The sequence below is a fragment of the Micromys minutus genome (genome assembly GCF_963924665.1).
Source record: "Micromys minutus genome assembly, chromosome: 24".
Taxonomy (NCBI): domain Eukaryota; kingdom Metazoa; phylum Chordata; class Mammalia; order Rodentia; family Muridae; genus Micromys; species Micromys minutus.
In genome coordinates this window covers 21220736-21226817 of record NC_137959.1, presented here as the reverse complement: position 1 = coordinate 21226817, position 6082 = coordinate 21220736, and the positions used below count along the sequence as shown (strand labels likewise).

Genomic DNA, 6082 nt, shown 5'->3' with positions numbered 1-6082 from the left:
TTGCGGGCTGAGCTCTAAGTGGCTGTGTATGAAATATGCATAGGTTTGTATCTTGTCTTCACTTTTCTGTGTGATTGTAAAATGTATCTAATGTCCATGTCCTGACATTTTGGTAGTGATTCTTATGGATAGACTTCTGATGACGTTGCTAGTAACAGATGACTTGTTGCCTTAGGGCAGTTCTATTCTTTTCCTTCTGCCATTGTCTGTGTGCACAAGAATTCCCTTTGCTTTTGTTCATCTCACCTGTACACTGATGAATAACCTTCCTCAGGTAGAAGAAGGGATGACAGCTGACTCAAAATGAGACAAAAGAGGTATCACTGGAATTGGAATGGTAGGTACCATGGTTCCTGTTGAGAAGAGGCAGAACCCATGATTCAAGTTTACACAGAATGCACAGAATGAAAAAATAAAACCAGAATGATAAGTTTATATCAATCCATCCTGTTTTGTAAATGTTTTTATCACGATATTCAAGACAAGGAGCAGCAAACATGATTCTCCATAGGTGGAGGTAGTGCTGGTCTTGGTGGTACTAGTGTGTGTGTGTGTGTGTGTGTGTGTGTGTGTGTGTGTGTGCACATGTGCATTTATAAGTGTATGTGTGTGTTTCTTTATGGGAACACTTCAGATCAATGTAAAAACAAATTAGCACATGCTCTTATAGAGAAAAACCATGGCTTCCACCTCAACAAATATTACTCTATTTATATATTTTACTAATATTTACATTTGTGCAATAGAAGTGTACAGGGCAAAGTGTGGTCTTACCTGTAAATTATAATGAAATATCAAAACCTCACCTTATGTAAACAGTGATAGATTTGATCTATGTCTTTAGGATAAAACTGTTCTTCTCAGAAATTTGCCTCAAATGACATTCCCACCTAGTGATTCCCTCTTTTCACACTCTGCTTTTTATAGATTATGGTGATTACCTCTAAAAATATTTCCTTTAAAAATCAGTCCTTAGGGGAGCTGTCCTTCCTCCAGACCCCAGGCTTGGGGTGCCCATCTTACCTATGGCTGGATATCTGACTTCAGACTTCAGTTTTTCACCCCCACCTGGTGGGGATGATGGGTCAGCAGAGATGGAGCCAGGCTGGGTGGACCCTCGAAGCTGGCTAAGCTTCCAAGGGCCTCCAGGTGGGCCTGGAATCGAACCAGGCCCAGAGGTATTGGGGATCTCCACATGTCCTCTGGTGTATGAGTTCTGTAGAGAGACAGCATACTATAGACCTCAGGTTGGGCTGGGCCTAGTTCCCAAGTTGGTGTGGAGACTTTTTAGCCTGAGGGCCAGGCAGTAGCACCAGTGGAGAGCAACTCAGAAGGAGTCTCCTCTGGGTTCTGTACTGTATCCCCTTTCCCCCAGTGCTGTGAAATTGGAGAAAGTGGAACTAAGTCCCGAGGAGTCCCAGGACATGAAAGCCCTGCAGAAGGAGCTAGAACAGTTTGCGAAGCCGCTGAAGCAGAAGAGGACCACCTTGGGGTACGCTCAGACCGACGTGGGGCTCACCCTGGGAATTCCCTTTGGAAAAGTGTTCAGCCATATTACCATCTGGTGCTTTGAGGCGCTGTAGCTCAGTATCAAGAATACGTGCGAACTGTGGGCCCCCGTTGGAGAAGTGGGCGGAGGAAGCCAACAACGAGAACCTTCAGGAGTTATGCAGATCGGAGACCCTGGTGCAGGCCCAAAAAGGGAAGCAGATGAGTATTGAGAACCTTGTTATGGTGGAACCTGGAGAACATGTTTCGGCAGTGCCCGAAGCCCTTCCTGCAGCAGATCACTACCATCACCAAGCAGCTTGGGCTGGAGAAAGGCATGGTTTGAGTGTGGTTCTGTAACAGGCACCAGAAGGGCAAAAGATCAAGCATTGGCTATTCCCAATGAGAAGAGTATGAGGCTGTGGGACTGCCTTTCACAGAAGGGCGGTGGGGTGGGGCTGTGTCCTTTCCTCTGCCCCTAGGTCCCCATTTTGGTGCCTCAGGCTATGGGAATCCCCATTTCACCACATTCTACTCGGTCCCTTTTCCTGAGGGTGAGGCCTTTCCCTCTGTTCATGTCACTGGGCTCTCCCATGCATTCAAACTGAGGCACCAGCTCTCCCTGGATATGAGTTGAGCCAAAGCAAGGAAGGGAGGTAGAGCTAGAGAACTTGGAGCTCTGGTACTGAATTCTTTTACTGAGGAGGGATTAAGAGCACAACAAAGGGGCTGGGCTGGAGATAAATTTTAGTGATACGGTTGATAGGGAGAGCTATCCAACACTCATCATTTTGTTTTCAAATAAAGACTGGGACCCACAGTAGATAGCCTAAAAAAAAAAAAAAAAAAACCTTTGCAGATGGGACATAAAGATTATGAGAGCCATTGTATCAAGATAAACATGCCTTAGAGGAAAACAGAAGCTCAAGACCTCAATCTTACACAAAGAACAATAGGCATCTAAGGGATGAGTATATAAACTGTTCAAATGGTCATCAGTGAAAATGTACATACCAATTACATTATATAGACTAAGTAGGATATAATTATATATTTGCAAATACATGTATATAGAAGTACACACTTTATGTATAACTACAATTAATAAAAACAGAAGCTTTAAATTTGAAAGAGAGCAAGGAAGAGGATACCAGATGTGTAGCGTGAAATTCCTACTACACTGATTTAAGTTCTAGGTGGGCTACACTATTAGCTTTACCCAGATTCACTTGGCTACACAAGTGAAAGACAACACACACATTAGCTTATTTTTGATATGCCTTAGCTCAATGGCCAGACACTTCTAAGCATCCAGCGGCTGACATGATTTTATCTTCACTCCCAGCTCAACACCTCCAATTCGGCCCTTTACTTAGTCTCCCAGTTTAGATGCTCATTTACTTTTACTTCCAGATCAACACCCTAAATCTGCCCTCAGAATAGTTATGTTTCTAATTTCCCACTGCTACCCCAGGCCCAGTTGGGAAAATGGCAAATGGCCACTCCACCCTAAATTTCACATGGTTGGTGTTTCTTTCTACCTCTGAAGCTTGATGAATCTTTTCTCCTCTCCTGAATCATCTTTACAGGAAACTGGAAGTCTTGAATCTTCCAACTAGTCATTAACTGCTAGCATCTTTATTGATTGATCAAGAACCAATTGGGGGAGGACGCAGAGCAGAGCCTGGCCCACCTGCCACCTGGAACGGCAGCTCGTAGAGGCTGAGCAACTGTGACTGGGAACAGATCTTAAGAACTTCTGTTTCCACCCGGAGGCGACTTCAGGACGCAGAGCGGAGCCTGGCCCATCTGCCACCCAGAACGACTACTTCAGGACGCAAATCGAAAAGGAAGAGGTAAAAACATCACTCATTGCAGATGATATGATAGTGTACTTAAGTGACCCCACAAATTCCACCAGAAAACTCCTACAGCTGATAAACAAGTTCAGCAAAGTGGCTGGATACAAAATTAACTCAAACAAATCAGTACCCTTCCTATACTCAAAGGACAAACATGTGGAGAAAGAAATTAGGGAAAAGGTACCCTTCACAATCGTCACAAAAACTATAAAATACCTTGGTGTGACTCTAACTAAGCAAGTGAAGGACCTGTACAACAAGAACTTCAAAACTCTAAAAAAAGAAATTAAGGAAGATCTCACAAAATGGAAAGATCTACCATGCTCATGGATTGGGAAGATCAACATCTTAAAAATGGCCATATTACCAAAAGCAATCTACAGATTTAATGCAATCCCCATCAAAATTCCAACCCAGTTCTTCATGGAATTGGAAAGATCAATGTGCAATTTCATATGGAATAACAAAAGACCTGGAATAGCTAAATCCATCCTCAACAACAAAAAAACATCTGTGGGAATCACTATCCCTGACCTCAAGCTATATTACAAGGCAATTGTGCTGAAAACTGCATGGTACTGGTACAGAAATAGGCATGTGGATCAATGGAATAGAATAGAAGATCCAGAAATGAGTCCTCATGTATATGGTCACCTGATTTTTGACAAAGGAGCAGTAAACATTCAATGGAAAAAGGACAGCCTATTCAACAAATGGTGCTGGTCCAACTGGCACTCAGCATGCAAAAGAATGAAAATAGACCCTTTCTTATCTCCTTGTACAAAGCTAAAGAGTAAGTGGATCAAAGATCTCCACATTAAACCAGATACACTGAAACTATTAGATGAGAAAGTAGGGAAAACCTTAGAACACATAGGCACAGGAGAAAATTTCCTGAACAAAACACCAATGGCTCAAGCTCTAAGGTCAAAGATTAACAAATGGGACTTAATGAGATTGCAAAGTTTCTGTAAGGCTAAGGACATAGTCAAGAAAACAAAACAGCAACCAACAGAATGGGAAAAGATCTTTACCAACACCACATCAGATAGAGGCCTAATATCCAAGGTATACAAGGAACTCAAAAAGCTAGACACCAGAGAATCAAATAACCCTATTAAAAATGGGGTACAGAGCTAAACAAAACGTTCTCAGCTGAGGAACACCGAATGGCCGAGAAACATCTGAGGAAGTGCTCGACATCCTTAGCCATCAGGGAAATGCAAATCAAAACAACCCTGAGATTCCACCTCACACCAGTCAGATTGGCCAAGATCCAAAAATCAGATGACAGCAGATGCTGGCGAGGCTGCGGAGAAAGAGGAACACTTCTCCACTGTTGGTGGGGTTGCAAACTAATACAACCACTCTGGAAATCAGTCTGGCGATACCTCAGAAAATTGGATATAGTACTACCTGAAGACCCAGCTATTTCACTTCTGGGCATATACCCCAGAGACACTTTAATACACAACAAAGATATATGCACCACAATGTTCATAGCGGCTCTATTTATAATAGCCAGAAGCTGGAAAGAACCCAGATGTCCTTCAGAAGATGAATGGATACAAAAATTGTGGTACATTTACACAATGGAATACTACTCAGCCACCAGAAACAATGACTTAACCAAATTCTTAAGAAAATGGCTGCATCTAGAGAATATCATCCTGAGTGAGATAACCCAGTCACAAAAGAACAGACATAATATGCAGTCACTGATATTGGGATGCTAACCCCAGAGGCTTGCACTCCCCCAGAAACAACTCACAGACTCTATGAAGTCCAAGAAATAAAGAAAACAAAAAAAAATATATTTACAAAACAAGAAGACTTTGACTATTTCCATGTTGCATTTTGTTTTGCATGCACTTTATGCTCATTGTAACTATTATGTTTTCAATGCATACTGTCAAGCCCTTGAAAAAATCAAGTACTGACTAAAAAATATATTCACAGAGTTTTATGTAAAAATTATTTTAATATCTGAAAAAACAGTACTGACAAAAATGTATAATTTTAAGCAAAAAAATGTTTAAAATCTGTACATTTATCTTTGTTTTGTAAAATAAAGTCATTTCAAAAAAAAAAAAAAAAAAAAAAAAAAAAAAAGAACCAATTGGGAAACAGAACCTTCAGAGTTCACATGCAGATTCCCCATCACAGCATTAGAACCACCTCTCAGGGATGATCTGAAAAGAAGAAAGGAAAATGGTGATGATGCAATTACATTATAATTTCAAAAAATAAGATAAAATATGGCCATGGAAAGTAGGCTGTATTTACTGAAATCGTCTTATATGATGGTCAGTTAAGAGTGCATTAATGAGATAGCCTTTGCTTATAAACTAGAGTATGGTAGAATGGCTCCCAGATGAACTAACAACTACTCAGCACTTTATATTTAACACAGTGCTTCTATTTGTAGCATGTCTATGACATAGAGAATGGTACATTTCAAATTATGCTCATAATAAGATTAAGGAACTTAGAGATTAAATATTGAGTTAGAAAGTTTTCTTGTTTTGGTGTTAAAATAGCTAGTGAAAGCAGATTAAAGAAGAAAGAGTTTATTTTGATCACTGACAGAAGCCATCTAGGCTATGGCGAACAAGTGAGTTGGTCCCCCATTCTTCATGGCTACTATGGATGCACTTTGGAGAGGCACAGCCTAAACGACTTGAATCCAAGATTGCTTCTAGCTGCTGATATACCTTTCTTGTCATTTTCAC

The 6082-nt window shown here is 41.0% G+C and overlaps 1 pseudogene across 1 annotated transcript; it reads left to right on the top strand.

Annotated features, from left to right (window-relative positions):
• The first annotated feature begins 1025 nt into the window (after nucleotides 1–1025).
• Nucleotides 1026–2096, top strand: LOC308436479 (POU domain, class 5, transcription factor 1-like; annotated as a pseudogene). The gene has a single exon. The product of its transcript is annotated as a POU domain, class 5, transcription factor 1-like (transcript).
• The last annotated feature ends 3986 nt before the right edge of the window (nucleotides 2097–6082 follow it).